This window comes from Oryx dammah, unplaced genomic scaffold, assembly GCF_014754425.2.
Source record: "Oryx dammah isolate SB20612 unplaced genomic scaffold, SCBI_Odam_1.1 HiC_scaffold_23, whole genome shotgun sequence".
In the NCBI taxonomy this organism is placed as follows: Eukaryota; Metazoa; Chordata; class Mammalia; order Artiodactyla; family Bovidae; genus Oryx; species Oryx dammah.
This window is the reverse complement of record NW_024070207.1, coordinates 84,477,170-84,502,462: the sequence shown is the minus strand read 5'-3', so window position 1 is coordinate 84,502,462 and position 25,293 is coordinate 84,477,170. Positions and strand designations below refer to the sequence as shown.

The 25,293-nt window shown below is 39.6% G+C and overlaps 1 long non-coding RNA gene across 1 annotated transcript in view; it reads right to left on the bottom strand.

Moving 5' to 3' along the window:
• Positions 1–7,425: 7,425 nt before the first annotated feature.
• The window catches only part of LOC120882194, a 20,683-nt gene continuing 2,815 nt past the window's right edge, over positions 7,426–25,293 (bottom strand). The window contains exons 2-4 of the long non-coding RNA XR_005725436.1: positions 15,332–15,430; positions 14,411–14,413; positions 7,426–7,437 (exon numbers count right to left, since the gene is read on the bottom strand). This is a non-coding gene — a long non-coding RNA (uncharacterized LOC120882194). The remainder of the gene's footprint in view (positions 7,438–14,410; positions 14,414–15,331; positions 15,431–25,293) is intronic.

The window sequence follows — 25,293 nt, the reverse complement described above, 5'->3', positions numbered from 1 at the left end:
TGCACACTGTTCTCCATAGTGGCTTTACTAGTTTGCATTCCCACCAACAGTGTAAGAGGGTTCCCTTTTCTCCACACCCTCTCTAGCATTTATTGCTTGTAGACTTTTGGATTGCAGCCATTCTGACTGGTGTGAAATGGTACCTCATTGTGGTTTTGATTTGCATTTCTCTGGTAATGAGTGATGTTGAGCATCTTTTCATGTGTTTGTTAGCCATCTGTATGTCTTCTTTGGAGAAATGTCTAGTTCTTTGGCCCATTTTTTAATTGGGTCATTTATTTTTCTGATATTGAGCTGCATGAGTTGCTTGTATATTTTGGAGATTAATTCTTTGTTAGTTGTTTCATTTGCTGTTATTTTCTCCCATTCTTACAACTGTCTTTTCACCTTGCTTATAGTTTCCTTTGTTGTGAAAAAGCTTTTAAGTTCAATCATGTCCCATTTGTTTATTTTTTGTTTTTATTTCCACTACTCTGGGAAGTGAGTCAAAGAGGATTTTGCTGTGATTTATGTCAGAGAGTGTTCTGCTTATGTTTTCCTCTAAGAGTTTCATAGATTCTGGTCTTACATTTAGATCTTTAATCCATTTTGAGTTTATTTTTGTTTATGGTGTTAGAAAGTGTTAGGTTTATTCTTTTACCTTTGCCCCCTTGTGTCTGGCTCCTTATTTTGATTAGGTTTCTTTCCCTGACCTCTGGACTAGAAGGCTTTCCCCTAAGCTCCTTGGTTCAAGTTCAGTTCTCTCCCTCCTTCCTGGGTTGGGTTTTTTCCTGACTCTTTGTGAAACCATTCTGTTCTCTCATTGATACTGCTTTGCCAATGGGAACTTACCAGTTAATTGAAACCCCTTTCTCGAGTATCTGCTCACTATATATTCTGCCAACTCTGTCCACCTCTTTCTTGTTGGCATGATTTTGCTGATAATAATTTGGAAGTTTCTTTTTATCTCCTTGGGAATTTTGCAATCTCCCACATATTTCTCTTACGATCTCTCTCTTCCTGTTACTTCTGCTCCTCCTCCTTTCTTTTACCACCTTCAATCTCCCCTCTGATTCCTTTGAATCCTTTGACATGTTCACCTTCAAAGTCCTCTCCTCTTCATTTCTTTTATCCATATATCCCTGACAGACTTTTTCCTTCTCACTTCAGCTCCTTACAATCACTTTTGCCCTGTACTCTTCATTGGGTACTGTCTAAGCATTCATGTATCCCTGCTGGCAACCATCTGAGGCTTCTGAAAAGAGCAAAAAGGGTTAACTTCAAATAGAACTGGATGTTTCCTTCACTCATGTGCTTTGGAGATATCTAAGCAACTGGTATGTGTTTATCTTTTCAGTCTCTTAAAATTTAGTCCACATACTCTATATTCTTACCCTCCATGGCAAAAGAAAATGAAAGCTACTCTACAGTTTTTTATGAAAGTATATTTTTTTGTTATTTTTCTTAAAGCAATTCAAATAAAAACAAAAGGTAGATATAAACTAGTGAATTTTTGTTACTATATTTTGCTGACTGATCACTAACATTTCATAATGAAAGCTACAAGGTATCAGCATGGATTAGTGTGTATGTTTTTACATATGTCCGTGTATTTGTTATGTATTTGTTATATTTTTCTGCCTCTGGATGGTTCAGTTCAGTTCAGTTCAGTCGCTCAGTTGTGTCCAACTCTTTATGACCTCATGAATTGCAGCACGCCAGGCCACCCTGTCTGTCACTGACTTCCAGAGTTTACCCAAGCTCATGTCCATTGAGTCGGTGATGCCATGTAGCCATCTCATCCTCTGTCATCCCCTTCTCCTCCTGCTCCCAATCCCTCCCAGCATCAGGGTCTTTTCCAATGAGTCACCTTTTTGCATGAGGTGGCCAAAGTATTGGAGTTTCAGCTTCAGCATCAATCTTTCCAAAGAACACCCAGGACTGATCTCCTTTAGGATGGACTGGTTGGATCTCCTTGCAGTCCAAGGGACTCTCAAGAGTCTTCTCCAACACCACAGTTCAAAAGCATCAATTCTTCAGTGCTCAGCTTTCTTCACAGTCCAACTCTCACATCCATATGTTACCACTGGAAAAACCATAGCCTTGACTAGATGGACCTTTGTTGACAAAGTAGTCTCTGCTTTTGAATATGCTGTCTAGGTTGGTCATAACTTTCCTTCCAAGGAGTAAGCGTCTTTTAATTTCATTGCTGCAATCACCATCTGCAGTGATTTTGGAGCCTAATAAAATAAAGTCTGACACTGTTTCCACTGTTTGCCCATCTATTTCCCATGAAGTGATGGGACCAGATGCCATGATCTTTGTTTTCTGAATGTTGAGCTTTAAGCCAACTTTTTCACTCTCCTCTCACTTTCATCAAGAGGCTTTGTTGGGTGCATATATATTTATAATTGTTATATCTTCTTGGATTGATCCTTTGATCATTATGAAGTGTGCTTCTTTGTCTCTTTTCACAGCTTTTATTTTAAAATGTATTTTCTCTGATATTAGTACTGTTACTTCTGGTTTCTTTTGGTCTCTATTTGCATGGAATATTTTTCCAGCCCTTCACTTTCAGTCCGTATGTGTCCCTTGTTTTGAGGTGAGTTTCTTGTAGACAACATATATAGGGGTCTTTTTTTTTTTTAAATCCATTCAGCCAGTCTTTGTCTTTTGGTTTGGGCATTCAACCCATTTACATTTAAGGGAATTATTGATAAGTATAATCCTGTTGCCATTTACTTTGTTGTTTTGGGTTGGAGTTTATACACTCTTTCTGTGTTTCCTCTCTAGAGAAGATCCTTTAGCATTTGTTGGAGAGCTGGTTTCGTGGTGCTGAATTCTCTCAGTTTTTGCTTGTCTGTAAAGCTTTTGATTTCACTTTCATATTTGAATGAGATCCTTGATGGGTACGGTAATCTGAGCTGTAGGTTATTTTCTTTCATCACTTTAAGTATGTCTTGCCATTTCCTTCTGGCCTGAAGAATGTCTATTGAAAGATCAGCTGTTATTATTATGGGGATCCCCTTGTGTGTTATTTGTTGTTTTTCCCTTACTGCTTTTAGTATTTGTTCTTTTTGTTTGATCTTTGTTAATTTGATTAATATGTGTCTTGGGGTGTTTCACCTTGGGTTTATCGTGTTTGGGACTCTCTGTGTTTCTTGGACTTGGGTGATTATTTCTTTCCCCATTTTAGGGAAGTTTTCAACTATTATCTCCTCAAGTATTTTCTCATGGTCTTTCTTTTGGTCTTCTTCTTTTGGGACTCCTAAGATTTGAATGTTTTGGTATTTCACATTGTCCTGGAGGTCTCTGAGATTGTCCTCATTTCTTTTAATTCGTTTTTTTCTTTTTTCCTCTCTGCTTCATTTTTTTCTACCATTCTATCTTCCACCTCACTTAACCTATCTTCTGTCTCCATTATTCTACTGTTGGCTCCATCCAAAGAGTTTTTTTTATCTCATTTATTGCATTATTTATTATATATTGACTCTTTTTTCTTTTTTTTTTTTAATTTAAAGTTATTTATTTTAATTGGAGGCTAATTACTTTACAGTGTTGTATTGGTTTTGCCATACATCAACATGAATCCACCAGGGGTATACACGTGTTCCCCATCCTGAACCCCACTCCCACCTCCCTCAGCTGTATAGAACAGTCTTTTGTATTTCTTCTAGGTCCTTTAAAACATTTCTTGCATCTTCTCAATCCTTGTCTCCACACTATTTATCTGTAATGCCATTTTGTTTTCAAGATTTTGGATCATTTTCACTATCATTATTCTGAATTCTTTTTCAGGTAGATTCCCTATTTTTTCCTCTTTTGTTTGGTTTGGTAGGGATTTATCCTGTTCCTTTACCTGCTGGGTATTTCTCTGCCTTTGATCTTGTTTATATTGCTGTGTTTGGGGTGGCCTTTCCATATTCTAGCAGTTTGTGGTTCCTCTTTACTGTGGAGTTTCCTCACTGTGGATGGGGTTGGACGTGTGGCTTGTCAAGGTTTCCTGGTTAGGGAAGGTTGTGTCATTGTTCTTGTGGGTGGAGTTGGATTTCTTCTCTCTGGAGTGCAATGAAGTGTCCAGTAATGAGTTTTGAGGTGTCAGTGGGTTTGGTGTGACTTTGGGCAACCTGTATATTGAAGCTCAGGACTATGTTTCTGTGTTGCTGGAGATTATGCATGATATGTCTTGCTCTGGATCTCGTTGCTTCTTGGGTGGTCTTGGTTTCAGTGTAGGTATGGAGGCTTTTGGATGAGCTCCTTTTGATTAATTTTCCCTGGAGTCAGGAGTTCTCTGGTGTTCTCAGGTTTTGGACTTAACCTTCCTGCCTCTGGTTTTAAGTCTTATTCTTAAAGTAGCCTCAAGACTTCTCCATCTGTACAGCACCAATGATAAAACATGTAGGTTAATGATGAAAAGTTTTTTCCACAGTGAGGGACACCCGGGGAGGTTCACAGAGTTACATGGAGAAGAGAAGAGGGAGGATGCAGATCAAGGTGACCAAAAAGAGAATGGGGGAATCAAAAGGGGAGAGAGCAAGCTAGCCAGTAATCAATTCCCTATGCTCTCCACAGTCTGGACCCCTCAGAGATGTTCATGGAGTTACACAGAGAAGAGAAAAGGGAGGAAGGAGACAGAGGTGACCAGGAAGATAAAAGGGGGAATCAAAAGGAGAGAGACAGATCCAACCAGTAATCAGTTCCCTAAGTGTTCTCCAGAGTCCAGAACACAAAAAAAGATTCACAGAGTTGGATAGAGAAGAGCAGGGAGAGGAAGGAGATAGTGGCAACCTGGTGGAGAAAAAGGAGAGTCAGAAGTGGGAAAGAGCAATCAATCCAGTAATCACACTCCCAGGTAAAAATGAGTACTGAAGATTGGGTCCATAAAGGCACAAAATTGATAACAAATACCAGAAAGCAAAGATTAAAAATCTAAAGTAGAGGTTAGACTCAAAAATATAATATTAAAAAAATCAAAAAAATATTAAATATATATATGAAGTTTGCTTTAAAAATAGGGTTTTTTTGCAAGATAATAGTAGGTTATAAAAATGAGTATTAAAGGAGTAATAGAGGACTTAAAATTTAAAAGAAAATAAATTTAAAAAATGATAATAGTAAAAATATATCCAGAAATTTTTCTGGAGCTGTTGTTGACAGTGTGGGGTCAGTTCAGTTTCAGATAGTTCCTTGATGAAGCTTATACTTCTCAAGATCTATAGGTCCCTTCCAATGTAGTTGGTGCTAACTATAGGGTTTTAATCTGTTGCACCTGTCACTTCCGAAGTGGTTCCCTCTGTTTATTTTAGCTTCTTCTGTTTGCTGGTCTCTTCAGTGTCTAATTTCTGCCCTGACACAAGGGAGCAATGGTGATCATTTATTTAGGCTCACTTGTTCAGTCGTGCTGTGGGGAGGGAGGAACACTGCAAACAAATATCACTGGTGTGTGTGGGGAGTGGTCACAGTGGTTCAGCCACACTGGGGTTGCCCCTGATCATAGTGTGTGTGCTTTCATGGTCTACACTTCTCAGGCTCTAGGTTGCTCTGCCGGAAACTGTATGAGGTGGGCCCTGGGTTGCCTGCACTTCCCAGGTCTAAGCCACTCAGGTTCAGGTTCTCGGGTGCTCCACAAAGGTACAGACTCGGTTGAGCCTGTGTTTTGTGCCCTTCCCAGGTCCAAGCATCTCAGGTGACCAGGTGCTTGGTGAGCACAGTCACCCCAGGTGGATGGTGTATCTTATTGCCTCCCCTGTCCCAGCCACCCAGTTTTCTGGGTGTGCGACGGGCATGCCTTCTCAGGTGTGCCATGTGTCTTTTCTGGGGAGCTGATCTCTGGCTGCAACCCTCCTGGTGGATGTCAACCATCCAGAATGCCAAGAAGTCTTGGTTAGCAATGAAGCCTGCTTGCAGTTTGAGAGAGGATGCCTCTCTGGGGCTGCAATTGCCTCCTTCCAGCTCTGGCTGCCCCTGCCTGCCTGTCTCAAGCAGGGGGTGGGCTGGTCCACAGCCTGCTGGCTCTCCTGTGGTATTCACTCAGTCTTTTGTTCAGTAGCGGGCCTGGCAATGTCTTAGGTTAGGGCTTTTCATAGGATAGTTTCTCTCTCTCTCTCTCTCTCTCTCTCTCTCTCTCTCTCTCTCTCTCTCTGGCTATCCCACAGTTTGAGTTGCTATCTCAGGTTAGTTCCCTTAGATTGCCCTCAGGGCATTCAGGCCTGGTCCTTACCCTAAGCAATGCAGCCCGCGCCTCCCTGTTCAACCCCCACTTGCTGGTCGGGCCTTGAGCACTGGGAGTTGCCCTTAGGCACTTAATCTGTGGGTTTTAATTATTTATTTTTCTTCCCAGTTATGTTGCCCTCTGAGATTCCAAGACTCCCCACAGATCCACCGGTGAGAGGGCCTCCTGGTGTTTGAAAACTTCTCTTTTAAGACTCCCTCCATCCCTAAATCTTTTGTCTCTGTTTTTATCTTTTATATTTTGTCCTATGTCCTTTCGAAGACAATGGGCTGCCTTTCTGGGTGCCTGATGTCCTCTGCCTGCATTCAGAAGTTGTTTTGTGGAATTTATTCAGTGCTCAAATGTTCTTTCAATGAATTTGTTGGAGAGAAAGTGGTCTCCTGTCCTATTCTTCCACCATCTTAGGACTGCCCCCATCCTTTGATCATTATGTAGTGTCCTCCTTTATCTCTTGTAATGATCTTTGTTTTTAAGTCTATATTTTATCCTATGTATATTGCTACTCCTGCTTTATTTTGATTTCCATTTGCATGGAATATCTTTTTAGACCCTTGCATTTTCAGTCTGCATGTGTCTCTCTTTCTGAGGAGAGTCTCTTGTAAACAACATATATGGGGTCTTATTTCTGTGTATCTATTTAGCCAATCTATATTTTGGTTGGAGAATTTAACCCATTTACATTTAAGGTAATTATTGATATATACGATCCTGTTTCAATTTATTTTTGTTTTTGTAGACTCTTTCCTTCTCTTGTGTTTCTAGACAATTTCCTTTAGTATTTGCTGTAAATATGGTTTGGTGGTACTGAATTCTCTTAATTTTTGCTTATCTTTGAAGTTTTTGATATCTCCTTTGAATTTGAATGAGATACTTGCTGGATAGAGTAATCTTGCTTGTAAATTTTTCCTTTTATCACTTTAAGTATATTTTACACTTCCTTTCTGGTCAGCAGATTTTCTGTTCAAAGATCAGCTTTAGCCTTATGGGATCTCCTTGTATGATATTTGTTGCCTTTCCCTTGCTGCTTTTAATATTTGTTCTTTGTGTTTAATTTTTGTTAGTTTGATTAATATGTGTCTTGGACTATTTGTCCTGGATTTATCCTGAATTGGACACTCTGGGCTTCTCATATTTGGGTGGCTATTTCCTTTTCTATGTTCGGGAAAATCTTAACTACAATCTCCACAAATACTTTCTTTTTCTCTTCTTCTTCTGGTACCCCTATACTTGGAATGTTGGTGCACTTAATATTGTCCAAGAGGTCTCTGAGACTGTCATCATTTCTTTGTATTCTCTTTTCTTTCCTCTGATCTGCTTCAGTTATTTCCAACTTCCAGCTCACTTAGTCATTTTCCTGCCTCAGTTATCCTGTTATTAGTTCCTTTGTGGGTATTTTTAATTTTAGTTATTGTGTTGTTCATTGCTATTGTCTATTCTTTACTTCCAAATCCTTGTTAAACATTTCATGTATTTTCTTTTTAAATTATTTTTTATTGAAGGATAATTACTTTACAGAATTTTGCTGTTTTCTGTCAAACCTCAACATGAATCAGCCATAGGTATTCATACATCCCCCCACCTTGAAACTCCCTCCCATATCCCTCCCCATCCCACACCCTCTAGGTTGATACAGAGCCCATGTTTGAGTTTCCTGAGCCATACAGCAAATTCCCGTTGCCTATTGCTTTTACATATGGTAATGTAAGTTTCTATGCTACTCTTACCATACATCTCACCCTCTCCTCCCCTCTCCTCATGTCCATAAGTCTATTCTCTATGTCTGTTGCCCTGTAAATAAATTCTTCAGTACCATTTTTCTAGATTCTGTATATATGTGTTAGAATACAGTTAGAATACAGTATTTATCTTTCTCTTTCTGACTCACTTCACTATGTATAATAGGTTCCAGGTTCATCCACCTCTTTAGAACTGACTCAAATGAATTCCTTTTTATGGCTGTGTATATATACCACAACTTCTTTATCCATTCATCTGTCAGTGGACATCTAGGTTATTTCCATGTTCTAGCTATTGTAAATAGCGCTGCAATAAACAATGGGATACATGGGTCTCTTTCAATTTTGGTTTCCTCAGGGTGTATGCCTAGAAGTGGGATTGCTGGATCTTATGATGGTTTTATTCCTAGTTTTTTAAGGAATCTCCATGCCATCTTCCATAGTGGCTGTATCAATTTACATTCCCACCAAAAATGCAAGAGTGTTCCCTTTTCTCCACACCCTCTCCAGCATTTACTGTTTGTAAACTTTTTGATGACCAGTCTGAGGTGATATCTCATTGTAGTTTTGATTTGCATCTTTCTAATAATGAGTGATATTGAGCATCATTTCGTGTGTTTGTTAGCCATCTGTATGTCTTCTTTGGAGAAATGTCTATTTAGGTCTTTTTCCCACTTTTTGATTGGGTTGTTTATTTTTCTGATATTGAGTTGTATGAACTGCTTGTATATTTTGGAATCCTTTGTTAGTTGTTTCATTTGCTATTTTCTCCCATTCTAAGTGTTGCCTTTTCACCTTGCTTATAATTTCCTTTGCTGTGCAAAAACTTTTAAGCTTAATCAGGTCCCACTTGTTTATTTTTGTTTTTATTTCCATTACTCTAGAAGGTGGGTCATAGAAGATCTTGCTTTGATTTTTGTCAGAGAGTGTTCTGCCTATGTTTTCCTCTAAGAGTTTTATAGTTTCTGGTCTTACATTTAGGTTCTTAATCCATTTTGAGTTTATTTTTGTGCATGTTGTTAGGAAGTGTTCTAATTTCATTCTTTTATGTGTAGCTGTCCAGTTTTCCCAACACCATTTATTGAAGAGGGTGTCATTACCCCATTGTATATCCTCATCTTCTTTATCAAAAATAAGGTACCCATAGGCGCATGGGTTTATTTCAGGGCTTTCTATCTTGTTTCATTGGTCTATATTTCTGTTTTTGTGTCAGTACCATAATGTCTTGATGACTGTAGCTTTGCAGTATAACCTGAAATCAGGAAACTTGATTCCTGCAGCTCCATTCTTCTTTCTCAAGACTGCTTTGGCTATTCAGGGTCTTTTATTTTTCCATATGAATTGTGATTTTTTTTGTTTTAGTTCTGTGAAAAATGGCATTGGAAAATTGATAGGGACCACATTAAATCTGTATTGCATTTGGTAGTATAGTCGTTTTCACAATATTGATTTTTCCTACCCAGGATCATGGGATATCTCTCCATTTGTTTATACCATCTTTGATTTCTTTCATGAGTGCTTATAATTTTCTGTGTACAGTTCTTTCATCTCCTTAGGTAAGTTTATTCCTAGATATTCAGTTTTTTTGTTGCAGTGGTGAATGGGATTGATTCCTTAATTGCTCTTTCTGATTTTTCATTGTTCGTATATAGAAATGCAAGTGTTTTCTGTGTATTGATTTTCTGTCCTGCAACTTTGCTAAATTCACTGATTAGTGCTAGTAATTTTCTGATATTATCTTTAGGGTTTTCTGTGTACAGTAACGTGTCATCTGCAAACAGCGAGAACTTTACTTTTTCTTTTCTGATCTGGATTCCTTTTATTTCTTTTTCTTCTCTGATTGCTGTGGCTAAAACTTCCAGAACTATGTTGAATAACAGTGGTGAAAGTGGACAGCTTGTCTTGTTCCTGATTTTAGGGGGAGTGATTTCAGTTTTTTAGCATTGAAAATAATGTTTGCTATAGGTTTATCAGATATGGCCTTTACTATGTTGAGGTAGGTTCCTTCTATGCCCATTTTTGAAGAGTTTTAATTAGAAATGGGTTCTGAATTTTGTCAAAGCCTTTTTCTGCCTCTATTGAGATGATCATATGGTTTTTATCTTTCATTTTGTTAATATGGTGTATCACATTGTTTGATTTGTGTATACTGAAGGATCCTTGCATCCCTGGAATAAATCCAACTTGATCTCGGTGTATGAGCTTTTTGATGTGTTGCTGAATTCTTTTTGCTAAAATTTTGTTGAGAATTTTTTCATCTATGTTCATCAGTGATATTGACCTGTAGTTTTCTTTTTCTGTTGTCCTTGTCTGGTTTTTGTATCAGGGTGTTTGTGGCCTCATAGAATGAATTTGGAAGTGTTCCTTCCTCTGCAATTTTTTTGAAAGATCTTTAGAAGGGAACACATTAGCTCTTTTCTAAACGTTTGATAGAATTCTCCTGTGAAGCCATCTGTTCCTGGGCTTTTGTCTTTTGGGAGATTTTTGATCACAGCTTCAATTTCAGTGCTTGTAATTGGGTTGTTCATAGTTTCTATTTCTTCCTGCTTCAGTCTTGGAAGATTGAACTTTTCTAAGAATCCATCCATTTCTTCCAAGTTATCTATTTTATTGTCATTTAGTTGTTCATAATAGTCTCTTATAATCGGTGGTATTTCTGCATTATCTGTTGTAACTTCTCCTTTTTCATTTCTAATTTTCTTGATTTGATTCTTCCCTCATTTTTTCTTGTTGAGTCTGGCTAAGGGTTTGTCAATTTTCTTTATTTTCTCAAAGAACCAGCTTTTAGTTCTTGTAATCTTTACTACTACTGTTTCTTTCATTTCTTTTTCATTTATTTATGCTCAGATCTTTATGATTTCTTTCCTACTAATTTTGTTTTCTTCCTTTATCCAGCTGCTTTAGGTGTAAAATTAGGTTCTCTATTCAATGTTTTTCATGTTCCTTCAGGTAGGACTGTATTGCTATAAATGTCCCTCTTAGAACTGCTTTTTCTGCATCCCATGTGATTCTGGGAGGGATTGGGGGCAGGAGGAGAAGAGAACGACAGAGGATGAGATGGCTGGATGGCATCACTGACTCGATGGACGTGAGTCTGAATGAACTCCGGGAGTTGGTGATGGACAGGGAGACCTGATGTGCTGCGATTCATGGGGTCACAAAGAGTTGGACATGACTGAGTGACTGAACTGAACTGAACTGATAGGTTTTGAGTTGTGTTTTCATCATCATTTGTTTTTAGAATTTTTGTTTTTATTTCTTCAGTAACCCGTTGGTTATTTAGAAACTTGTTGCTTAATATCCATGTGTTTGTGTTTCTCATAGTTTTATTCTTGTAATTGATATCTAGTTTTGTAGTATTGTGTTTGGAGAAGATGCTTGATATGATTTCAATTTTCTTAAATTTACTGACGTTTGATTTGTGACCCACGATGTGGTCTATCCTGGAGAATGTTCCATGCACTTGAGAAGAAGGTGTATTCTTCTGTATTTGGATGAAATGTCCTGAAGATATCAATGAGATCTATCCCATCTAATGTATCATTTAAGACTTTTGTTTCCTTATTAATTTTCTATTTTGATAATCTGTCCATCAGTGAGTGGGGTTTTAAAGCTTCCTACTATTAATTTGTTACTGTCAATTTCTCCTTTTATGTCTGTTAGTGTTTGTCTTATGTATTGAGGTGCTCCTCTTTTGGGTGCATAGATATTTACAATTGTTATGTCTTCCTCTTGGATTGACCCCTTGATCATTTTGCAGTGTCCTACCTTATCACTTCTAATCTTCTTTATTTTAAGGTCTATTTGTCTGATATGAGGATTGCTACTCCAGCTTTCATTTGTTTCCCATTTGCATGGAATATATTTTTCCATCCTCTCACTTTCAGTCTATATGTGTCTTGAGGTCTAAAGTGAGTTTCTTGTAGACAGCATATATACGGGTCTTGTTTTTGTATTCATTCAGCCAGTCCGTGTCTTTGGTTGCAGCATTTAATCCATTTACATTTAAAATAATTATTGAGGGTGGTCCTAAGATGGCAGAGGAATAGGATGGGGAGACCAATTTATCCCCCACAAATTCATAAAAAAAAAAAAAAACATTTAAACACTGAGTAAATTCCACAAAACAACTTCTGAATGCTGGCAGAGGACATCAGGAACCCAGAAAAGCAGCCCATTGTCTTCGAAAGGAAGTAGGAAAAAATATAAAAGACAAAAAAAGAGACAAAATAGGTAGGGACAGTGCTCCGTCCAGGGAAGGGAGTCATAAAAAGAGAGAAGTTTCCAAACACAAGGAAGCACTCTCACTGCCAATTCTGTGGCTAGCCTTGGAAGCACAGAGGGCAACATAACAGGGAGGAAAAATAAGTAATTAAAACCTACAGATTACAAGCCCAACAGTAACTCCCCTCAGCAGAGAAGCAGTGCAGACACCTGCATCCGCCACTAGAAAGCAGGGGCTGAGCAGGGAGGCCCGGGCTGCATTGCTTAGAGTAAGGATCTGGCCTGAATGCCCCGAGTGCAATCTGAGCGATCTAACTTGGGCTAGCAAACTAGACTGTGGGATACCACGCAAAAAGCCTACCCTAACCTAAGATACCACCAGGCCCACACACAGAACAAAAGACTGAACAGAGATAGCCAGCTGCAGACCATCCCCCTCTGGTGACAGGCAGCCAGAGCTGGAAGGGGGCAATTGCAGCCTCAGAGAGACATTATCTGGAAAACTGTAAGCAGGCTTCTTTGGTAACTAAGACTTCTTGGAGTTCTGGACGTTCAACATCTGCCTGAGAAGGTGTGCCGGTTTTACACCCAGAAAACCGAGTGGCAGGGATGGGGGAGGTGATAAGTCACAGTGACCGTGTTCACCAAACACCTCATCACCTGAGCTGCTTGGACCTGGGAAGGGCACAAAACACAGGCCCAACCAAATCTGCACCTCTGAGGACTACCCGAGTGCCTGAACCTGAACGGCTTAGACCTGGGAGGTGCATGCAGCCCAGAGCCAGCCGTGGATGGTTCCCGGTGGAGCAACCTAGAGCCTGAGCAGTGTGGGCAGGGAGGGTACATGCGCCATGAGCAGGGGCAGGCCCAGTGTGGCTGAGGCACTGCAAGCACATGCCAGTGTTATTTGTTTGTAGCGTCCCTCCCTCCCCACAGTGCAACTGAACAAGTGAGCCTAAAAAAGTGTCCACCACCGCCCCTTTGTGTCAGGGTGGAAATCAGACACTGAAGAGGCCAGCAAACAGAAGAAGCTAAAACAGAGGGAACTGTCTTGGAAGTGACAGGTGCAATAGATTAAAACCCTGTAGTTAGTACCAAATACATAGGAAGGGGCCTATAGATCTTGAGAAACATAAGCCAGACCAAGAAACTATCCGAAAATGAACTGACCCCACAATACCCACAACAACACCAGAGAAAGTCCTAGATATACTTTTTACTATTTTTCAGATCATTCTTTTTTTTTAATTTTTTTTTTAAATTTTAAGTCCTCTATTACTCCTTTAATGTTCACTTTTATAACCTACTATTACTTTGCAAAAAAAAAAAGACCCTATTTTTAAAAGCAAACCATATATATATATTAATTTGTGACTTTTTCTTCTTCTTTTCTTCTTTTCTTTAATATTGTATTTTTGAAATTCCAAACTCTACTCTAGATTTTTAATCTCTGCTTTCTGGTATTTGTTGTCAGTTTTGTACCTTTAAGAACCCAAACTTCAGTACCCATTTTTACTTGGGAGTGAGATTACTGGCTTGACTGCTCTCTCCCCCTTTGGACTCTCCTTTTTCTCCATCAGGTTGCCTGTGTCTCCTCCCTACCCCCTCTCTTCTCTACCTAACTCTGTGAATTTCTGTGTGTTCCAGATGGCAGAGAACACTTAGGGAACTGATTACCGGCTAGATCTGTCTCTCTCCTTTTAATTCCCCCCTTTTATCCTCCTGGCAGCCTCCGTCTCCTTCCTCCCTCTTCTCTTCTCTGTATAACTCCATGAACATCTCTGAGCGGGCCCGTTGTGGAGTGCACATAAGGAAGTGATTACTGGCTAGCTTGCTCTCCCCTCTTTTGATTCCACCTCATCTCATTCACATCACCTCGAACTTCCTCCTCCCTATTCTCTTCTCCATGTATCTCTGTGAGCCTCTCTGGGTGTCAGCTACTGTGGAGAAACTTTTCATCTTTAACCTAGATATTTTATCAATGGTGAAGTATAGAAGGAGAAGTCTTGAGACTACTGTAAAAATAGGACTGAAAACCAGAAGCAAGAGCCTTAAGTCCAAACTCTGAGAACACCAGAGAACTCCTGACTCCAGGGAACAGTAATTGACAGGAGCTCATCAAATGCCTCCACACCTACACTGAAACCAAGCACTACCCAAGGGCCAACAAGTTCCAGAGCAAGACATACCACACAAATTCTCCAGCAATGCAGGAAAACAGCCCTGAGCTTCAATATACAGGCTGCCCAAAGTTACTCTAAACCATTGACAACTCATAACTCATTACCAGACACTTCATTGCACTCCAGAGAGAAGAAATCCAGCTCCACCCACCAGAACACCAACACAAGCTTCCCTAAGCAGGAAACCTTGACAGGCCACCTGTACAACCCCACCCACAGTGAGGAAACTCCACAATAAAGAGAACTCCACAAACTGCAAGAATATAGAAAGGCCACCCCAAACTCAGCAATATAAACAAACCAGCAGGTAAAGGAACAGGATAAATACCCACCAAACCAAACAAAAGAGAAAGAAATAGGGAATCTACCTGATAAAGAATTCCAAATAATGATAATGAAAGTGATCCAAAATCTTGAAATCAAAATGGAATCACAGATAGATAGCTTGGAGACAAGGATTGAAAAAATGCAAGAAACGTTATCAAAGACCTGGAAGAAATAAAAAAGAGTCAATATATAATGAACAATGAAATAAATGAGATCAGAAACACTCTGGAGGCAACAAATAGTAGAATAACCGAGGCAGAATATAGGATTAGTGACGTGGAAGATAGAGTGGTAGAAATAAATGAATCAGAGAGGAAAAAAGAAAAATGAATTAAAAGAAATGAGGACAATATCAGAGAACTCCACGACAGTATTAAACCCCCCAACATTCGAATCATAGGAATCCAAGAAGACAAAAGGGAAGACCATGAGAAAATCCTTGAGGAGATAATAGTTGAAAACTTCCCTAAAATGGGGAAGGAAATAATCACCCGAGTCCAAGAAACCCAGAGAGTTCCAAACAGGATAAACCCAAGGCAAAACACCCCAAGACACATATTAATCAAATTAACAAAGATCAAACACAAAGAACAAATATTAAAAGCAGCAAGAGGAAAATAACAAGTAACACACAAGGGGATTCCCATAACATAACAGCTGATTGTTCAATAGAAACTCCTGAAGCCAGGAGGGAATGGCAAAACATACTTAAAGTGATGAAAGAAAATAACCTACAGCCCAAATATTCTCTAGAAAGGAAACACAAAAAGGGTGTATAAACTCGAACCCAAAACAATAAAGTAAATGGAAATGGGATCATATTTATCAATAATTACCTTAAATGTAAATGGGTTAAATGCCCCAACAAAAAGACAAAGACTGGCTGAATGGATACAAAAACAAGACCCCTACATATGTTGTCTACCAGAGACCCACCTCAAAACAGGGGACACATACAGACTGAAAGTGAAGGGCTGGAAAAAGATTTTCCATGCAAATAGAGACCAAAAGAAAGCAGAAGTAGCAATACTCATATCAGATAAAATAGACTTTAAAACAAAGGCTGTAAAAAGAGACAAAGGACACTACATAATGATCAAAGGATCAACCCAAGAAGAAGATATAACAATTATAAATATATATGCACCCAACATAGGAGCACTGCAATACATAAGACAAGTGCTAACAAGTATGAAAGGGGAAATTAACAATAACACATTAAGAGTGGGAGACTTTAATACTCCACTCACACCTATGGATAAATTGACTAAACAGAAAATTAACAAGGAAAAACAAACTTTAAACGATATAATACTGCTGCTGCTGCTGCTAACTTGCTTCAGTTGTGTCCGACTCTGTGCAACACCATAGATGGCAGCCCACCAGGCTCCCCCGTCCTTGGGATTCTCCACGCAAGAACACTGGAGTGGGTTGCCATTTCCTTCTCCAAAGCGTGAAAGTGAAAAATGAAAGTGAAGTCGCTCAGTCGTGCTCGACCCTAGCGACCCCATGGACTGCAGCCCACCAGGCTCCTCCATCCATGGGGTTTTTCAGGCAAAAGTACTGGAGTTGGGTGACATTGCCTTCTCCGATACAATAGACTAGTTAGACCTAATTGATATCTATAGTACCTTTCACCTCAAAACAATGAATTTCACCTTTTTCTCAAGTGCACATGGAACCTTCTCCAGGATAGTTCACACCCTGGGCCATAAATCTAGTCTTGGTAAATTCAAAAAAACTCAAATCATTCCAAGCATCTTTTCTGACCACAGTGCTGTAAGAGTAGATCTCAATTACAGGAGAAAAACTATTAAAAATTCCAACATATCGAGGCTGAACAACATGCTGCTGAATAACCAACAAATCACAGAAAAAATTTAAAAAATCAAAATATGCATAGAAACGAAGGAAAATGGAAACACAACAACCCAAAACCTGTGGGACACTGTAAAAGCAGTGCTAACGGGAAAGTTCATAGCAATACAGGCATACCTCAAGAAACAAGAAAAAAGTCAAATAAATAACATAACTCTACACCTAAAGCAACTAGAAAGGGAAGAAATGAAGAACCGCAGGGTTAGTAGAAGGAAAGAAATGTTAAAAGTTAGGGCAGAAATACATGCAAAAGAAACAAAAGAGACCATAGCAAAAATCAACAAAGCCAAAATCTGGTTCTTTGAAAGGATAAATAAAATTCACAAACCATTAGCCAGCCTCATCAAAAAGCAAAGGGAGAAAAATCAAATCAATAAAATTATAAATGAAAATAGATCACAACAGTGAACACAGAAATACAAAGGATCATAAGAGACTACTATCAGCAATTATGTGCCAATAAAATGGACAACGGGGAAGAAATGGACAAATTCTTAGAAAAGTACAACTTTCCAAAACTGAACCAGGAAGAAATAGAAAAATTTAACAGACACATCACAAGCACGGAAATTGAAACTGTAATCAGAAATCTTCCAGCAAACAAAAGCCCAGGTCAAGAGAGCTTCACAGCTGAATTCTACCAAAAATTTAGAGAAGAGCTAACACCTATCCTACTCAAACTCTTCCAGAAAATTGCAGAGGAAGGTAAACTCCCAAACTCATTCTATGAGGCCACCATCACCCTAATACCAAAGCCTGCGATAAAGATGCCCCCAAAAAAGAAAACTACAGGCCAATATCACTGATAAACATAGATGCAAAAATCCTTAACAAAATTCTAGCAATCAGAATCCAACAACACATTAAAAAGATCATACACCATGACCAAGTGGGCTTTATCCCAGAGATGAAAGGATTCTTCAATATGTGCAAATTAATCAATGTAATACACCACATTAACAAATGGAAAAATAAAAGCCATATGAATATCTCAATAGATGCAGAGAAAGCCTTTGACAGAATTCAACATCCATTTATGATAAAAACTCTCCAGAAAGCAAGAATAGAAGGAACATACCTCAACATAATAAAAGCTATATATGACAAACCCACAGCAAACATTATCCTCAATGGTGAAAAATTGAAAGCATTTCCCCTAAAGTCAGGAACAAGACAAGGGTGCCCACTTTCACCACTACTATTCAACATAGTTCTGGAAGTTTTAGCCACAGCAATCAGAGCAGAAAATAAATAAAAGGAATCCAAATTGGAAAAGAAGAAGTAAAACTCTCACTGTTTGCAGATGGCATGATCCTCTACATAGAAATCCCTAAAGACTCCACCAGAAAATTATTAGAGCTAATCAATGAATATAGTAAAGTTGAAGGATATAAAATCAACACACAGAAATCCCTTGCATTCCTATACACTAATAATGAGAAAATAGAAAGAGAAATTAAGGAAACAATTCCATTCACCATTGCAACAAAAAGAATAAAATACTTAGGAATATACCTACCTAAAGAAACTGAAGACCTATATATAGAAAACTATAAAACACTGATGAAAGAAATCAAAGAGGACACTAATAGATGGAGAAATATACCATGTTCATGGATTGGAAGAATCAATATAGTGAAAATGAGTATACTACCCAAAACAATCTATAGATTTAATGCAATCCCTATCAAGCTACCAACGTTGTTTTTCAGAGAACTGGAACAAATAATTTCACAGTTTGTATGGAAATACAAAAAACCTCAAATAGCCAAAGCAATCTTGAGAAAGAAGAATGGAACTGTAGGAATCAAGCTGTCTGACTTCATGGTCTACTACAAAGCCACAGCCATCAAGACAGTATGGTACTGGCACAAAGACAGAAATATAGATCCATGGAACAAATTAGAAAGCCCAGAGATAAATCCACGCTCCTATGGACACCTTATCTTTGACAAAGGAGGCAAGAATATACAATGTAGAAAAGACAATCTCTTTAACAAGTAATGCTGGGAAAACTGGTCAATCCCTTGTAAAAGAATGAAACTAGAACACTTTCTAACACCATACACAAAAATAAACTCAAAATAGATTGAAGATCTAAACGTAAGACCAGAAACTATAAAACTCCTAGAGGAGAACATAGGCAAAACACTCTCCGACATAAATCACAGCAGGATCCTTTATGACCCACGTGCCAGAATACTGGAAATAAAAGCAAAAATAAACAAATGGGACCTAATTAAACTTAAAAGCTTCTGCACAACAAAGGAATCTCTAAGCAAGGTGAAAAGACAGCCTTCAGAATGGGAGAAAATAATAGCAAATGAAGCAACTGACAAAGGACTAATCTCAAAAATATACAAGCAACTCCTGCAGCTCAATTCCAGAAAAATAAATGACCTAATCAAAAATGGGCCAAAGAACTAAATAGACATTTCTCCAAAGGAGAGTAACAAACACATGAAAAGGTGCTCAACATCATTCATTATCAGTTCAGTTCAGTTCAGTCGCTCAGTCATGTCCGACTCTTTGAGACCCCATGAATCGCAGCACGCCAAACCTCCCTGTCCATCACCATCTCCCGGAGTTCACTCAGACTCATGTCCATCGAGTCCGTGATGCCATCCAGCCATCTCATCCTCTGTCGTCCCCTTCTCCTCCTGCCCCCAATCTCTCCCAGGACCAGAGTCTTTTCCAATGGGTCAACTCTTCTCATGAAGTGGCCAAAGTACTGGAGCTTCAGCTTTAGCATCATTCCTTCCAAAGAAATCCCAGGGTTGATCTCCTTCAGAATGGACTGGTTGGATCTCTTTGCAGTCCAAGGGACCCTCAAGAGTCTTCTCCAACACCACAGTTCAAAAGCATCAATTCTTCAGTGCTCAGCCTTCTTCACAGTCCAACTCTCACATCCATACATGACCACTGGAAAAACCATAGCATTGACTAGACGGACCTTAGTCAGCAAAGTAATGTCTCTGCTTTTGAATATACTATCTAGGTTGGTCATAATTTTTCTTCCAAGGAATAAGCGTCTTTTAATTTCATGGCTGCAATCACCATCTGCAGTGATTTTGGAGCCCAACAAAATAAAGTCTGACACTGTTTCCACTGTTTTCCCATCTATTTCCCATGAAGTGATAGGAGTGGATGCCATGATCTTCGTTTTCTGAATGTTGAGCTTTAAACCAACTTTTTCACTCTCCTCATTCACTTTCATCAAGAGGCTTTTTAGTTCTTTTTCACTTTCTGCCATAAGGGTGGTGTCATCTGCATATCTGAAGTTATTGATATTTCTCCCAGCAATCTTGATTCCAGCTTGTGTTTCTTCCAGTTCAGCATTTCTCATGATGTGCTTCGCTCATTATCAGAGAAATGCAAATCAAAACCACAATGAGGTACCATTTCACGCCAGTCAGAATGGCTACAATCCAAAAGTCAACAAGCAATAAATGCTGAAGAGGGTGTGGAGAAAAGGGAACCCTCTTAAACTGTTGGTGGAAATGCAAACTAGTATAGCCACTATGGCACCCCGCTCCAGTACTCTTGCCTGGAAAATCCCATGGATGGAGGAGTCTGGTGGGCTGCAGTCCATTGGGTCGCTAAGAGTCGGACACAACTGCGCGACTTCACTCACTTTTCACTTTCATGCATTGGAGAAGGAAATGGCAACCCACTCCAGTATTCTTGCCTGGAGAATCCCAGGGTCGGGGGAGCCTGGCAGGCCGCCTTCTATGGGGTTGCGCAGAATTGGACATGACTGAAGCGACTTAGCAGCAGTAGCACAGCCACTATGGAGAACAGTGTGGAGATTCCTTAAAAAACTGGAAATAGAACTGCCTTATCACCCAGCAATCCCACTGCTGAGCATACACACTGAGGAAACCAGAACTGAAAGAGACACGTGTAACCCAATGTTCATCGCAGCACTATTTATAATAGCCAGGACATGGAAGCAACCTAGACGTCCATCAGCAGATGAATGGATAAGAAAGCTGTGGTACATATACACAATGGAGTATTGTGCAGCCATTAAAAAGAATCCATTTGAATCAGTTCTAATGAGGTGGATGAAACTGGAGCCTATTATACAGAGTGAGGTAACCCAGAAAGAAAAACACCAATACAGTATTCTAATGCATATATATGGAATTTAGAAAGATGGTAACGTTAACCTTGTATTCAATACAGCAAAAGAGACACAGATGTATAGAACAGTCTTTTGGACTCTGTGGGAGAGGGAGAGAGAGAGGGTGGGATGATTTGGGAGAAGGGCATTGAAACATATACAATATCATATGTGAAATGAATCGCCAGTCCAGGTTCAACGCCTGATACCGGATGCTTGGGGCTGGTGCACTGAGACGACCCAGAGGGATGGTCAAGGGCAGGGAGGAGGGAGGGGGGTTCAGGATGGGAAACACGTGTATACCTGTGGCGGATTCATGTTGTATGGCAAAACCAATACAATATTGTAAAGTAATTAACCTTCAATTAAAATAAATAAATTTATATTAAAAAAAAGAACCTGCCTGCTAATGCAGGAGGCTCATTTAAAAAAGAAACAAAACAAAACAAAAACTCAACATTCAAAAAACAAAGATCATGTCATCCAGTCCCATCACTTCATAGCAAATAGATGGGAAAACAATGAAAACAGTGAGAGACTTTACTTTTCTGGGCTCCAAAATCACTGCATATGGTGACTGTAGCCATGAAATTAAAAGACATTTGCTTCTTTGAAGAAAAGCTATGAGCAACCTAGACAGCATACTAAAAAGCAGAGACATTACTTTGCCAACAAAGTTCCATCTAGTCAAGGCTCTGGTTTTTCCAGTAGTCATGTATGGATGTGAGAGTTGGATTATAAAGAAAGCAGAACACCGGCGACTTGATGTTTTTGAACTGTGGTATTGGAGAAGACTCTTGAGAGTCCCTTTGACTGCAATGAAATCAATCCAGTCAATCCTCAAGGAAATCAGTCCTGAATATTCACTGGAAGGACTGATGCTGAAGCTGAAACTCCAATATTTTGGCCACTTGATACGAAGAACTGACTCATTGGAAAAGACCCTGATGCTAGGAAAGATTGAAGGCAGGAGGAGAAGGCGACAACAGAGGATGAGAAGGTTGGATGGCATCACCAACTCGATGGACATGAGTTTGAGTAGGCTCTGGGAATTGGTGATGGACAGGGAATAGAGTCAGACAAGACTAAGCAGCTGAACTGAAGTCATAGAGATAGAAAGTAGAATGGCAACTGGCAGAGGCTGGGAGAGGGGAGAAAGGGGGGATTGTTTATTGGGTACATAGTTTTAGTTTTGCAAAATGAAAGAGTTCTGGAGATGGATGGTGGTGGTAACAAGGTTACACAACAATGTGAATGTATTTATGCCAATGAAATGCACATATAAAAATGGTTAAGGTTTTTTTTTAAGTTAAATACAAATAAGTCAGCACATGGAAAAAATAAATTAATAAAATAATTATTGATATATATGTTCCTATTGCCATTTTCTAATTGTTTTGGGTTGATTTTTTAGATCCTTTTTCTTCTCTTGTACTTCTTGACTATTTAATTTCGTGTAACATTTGTTGTAAAGCTGTTTTGGTGGTATTGAGTTTTCTTAACTTTTGCTTGTCTGAAAAGCTTTTTATTTCTCCATTAATTTTGAATGAGATCCTTACCAGGTACAGTAATCTTGGTTGTAGACTTTTCCCTTTCAGTCCTTTAAATATATCCTTCCATTCCCTTCTGGCCTACAGAGTTTCTGCTGAAAGATCAGCTGTTAAGCGTATGGGGTTTCCCTTGTATGTTACTTGTTGATTCACCTTTGCTCTTTTAATATTCTTTATTTCTGTTTAGTCTTTGTTAGTTTGATTAGTATGTGTCTTGGCATGTTTCTCCTTGGGTTTATCCTGTGTGGGACTCTTTGTGCTTCTTGGACTTGATTGGCTATTTCCTTTTCTATGTTGGGGAAATTTTCAACTATAATCTCTTCAAAAATTTTCTCATACCTCTTTTTCTCTTTTTCTTCTGGTACCCCTATAGTTCAAATGTTGGTGTGTTTGATATGGTCCCAAAGGTCTCTGAGACTGTCCTCAGCTATTTTCATTCCTTTTACTTTATTCTGCTGTTCAGAAGTTATTTACAGCTCACTGTCTTCCAGATCACTGATTTTTGTCTTGCAGATCACTGATTCATTCTTCTACTTCAGATATTGTGCTATTAACTCCTTCTAATGTATTTTAAATTTCAGTGATTGTGCTTTTGTCTCTGTGTGCTTATTCTTTAATTCTTCTAGGTCTTTGTTGATCGATTCTTGCATTTTCTCCATTTTGTTTTCAAGGTTTTTTATTATCTTTATTATCATTATTCTGAATTTTTTTCAGGTAATTTTCCTATTTCCTTTTCATTTATTTGGACTTCTGTGTTTCTAGTTTTTTTCCTTCTTTTGTGCAGTATTTCTCTGCCTTTTCATTTTTTTTTAAGTTATTGTTTTTGAGGTCTCCTTTTCCCAGGCTTCAAGGAAAGTTGAATTCTTTCCTTGAAGAAGGTTGAATTATTTCTTCCTTTTTGTTTCTTCACTCCTAATTTTGGACCAGTGGTTTGTGTGAGCTTCATATAGGGTGAAATTTGTGCTGAGTTTTTGTTTTTTCATTTGTTTTTTCCTCTGATGGGCAAGGCTGACTGAGGTGGTACTCCTGTCTGCTGATGATTTGGCTTGTATTTTTGTTTTGTTTGTTGTGTAGATGAGGCATCCTGCACAGATGGTTGTGTAATGCTGGGTCTTGTATTCAAGTGATTTCCTTTGCATGAGTTTTCACTATTTAATACTCCCTACTGTTAGATCTCTGGTAGTCTAGCATCTTGGAGTCAGTGCTCCCACTCCAAAGGTTCAGGTTTTGATCTCTGGTCAGGAACGAAGATTCCACAAGTGCTTTGTTTTGGCATTAATGGAGAGTAAAGCAAATATCCAAAAATGAGAAACCAAAGATGAACCCCAGACAAATGGCAGTTACAAAATCAAGCATATAATAAGTTAAATAATGGAATATACACATGTACATATACACCCATGATCAAAGTGAAAACAGTCCAACAATAATAAAGTATAGTAGATTGACCTGGTGAACAAAGGAAATCAAAAATTATATTTACCAGTTAAGAACAAAACTAACTTAAGCACAAACTGGAAAACAAAACTAAAGCAAGGTGCCAAGTGGGGAATAAAGTAATGAAAACAAAACTAACTAATAACGTTGAGAGGAAAGGAAAGAAAGAAAAGAAAGAATAGATATGCAATGTTAAATAGAGGTAGATGATGAAGATTTATATACATTAAAGATTAACTACAAGGAGAAAAGAACAGTAGGAAAGGCAAATAAAGGAATAAATGTAGAAGATGGCGGAGGAATAGGAAGGGAAGACCACTTTCTCCCTCACAAATTCCTCAAAAGATCATTTCAACGCGGAGCAAACTCCACAAAACAACCTCTGAATGCAGGCAGAGGACATCAGGCAACCAGAAAAGCAGATCATTGTCTTCAAAACCAGGTAGGAAAAAATATAAAAGACGAGAAAAGAGACAAAGGAGGTGGGGAGGGAGCTCCGTCCTGGGAAGGGAAGCCCGTCCCTGGAAGGGAATTCTAAGAAGAGAGGTTTCCAAACACAAGGAAACACTCTACCTGCCGAGTCTAAGGCGAGCCTTGGAAACACAGAGGGCAACATAACAGGAAGGAAAAACGAATAAATAATTAAAACCAACAGATTACGAGCCCAACAGTAACTCCCCCAGCGGAAAAGCCGCGCAGACGCCTGCAGCCACCGCTAGCAAGTGGGGGCAGGGCAGGGAAGCGCGGGAGACGCCGGCTGCCGCGCTCGGTAAGAAGCGGGCAGAAACGCCCCACACGTAACCAGAGCGATCGAACTTGGGCGAGCAAACCAGGCTGGGGGATAGCTACCACGCGAAAAGCTGGAACATAAGACCCCGCCAGGACTGCGCACAGAACAAAGGACTGAATGGAAATAGCCGGCTGCAGACCATCCCCCGCCGGGGACAGGCAGCCAGAGCTGTAAGGGCTGGAAAGGGGCAATCGCAGCCCCGGAGAGACTACCTAAAAAGCGGCAGGCAGGCTTCTTTGCTGAGACTTCAGGGGATGCAGGACAGTCACCACCCGCCTCACAAGGAGCGCCAGCAGTACACCCAGAAAACTGAGCAGTAGAAACAGAGAAGGGGACAAGTCCCGGCGACCGCGCTCGCCAAGCTCCCAGCTGCTCGGACCCGGGAGGGGCGCAGAGCGCAGTCCCAAACAAGTTTGTGCCTCTGAGGGTTACCTGGGCGCCAAAACCGAGCAGCTTGGACCGGGAAGGTGCGCGAAGCCTGGGGCCGGCCTCGGATGGTTCCTGGCTGAGCTCCGTGGAGCCGGAGCGGTTTGTGCGTCGTGGGGGGAGACAGGTCCAGCGGGGTTGAGACGCTGTGTGCCCACGACAGTGCTATTTGTTTGCAGCATCCCCCCCCTCCCCACAGCGCAACTGAACTAGTGAGCCTAAAAAAAAAAAAAAAAGTGTCCACCACCGCCCCCATGTGTCAGGACGGAATTCAGACGCTGAAGAGACCAGCAAACAGAAGCTAAACAGAGGGAAACGCCTTGGAAGTGACCAACACGGCCCACAACATCAGAGAAGGGCCAGATATATCTTCACAATTTTTACAATCATTCTTTTTTTTTTTTT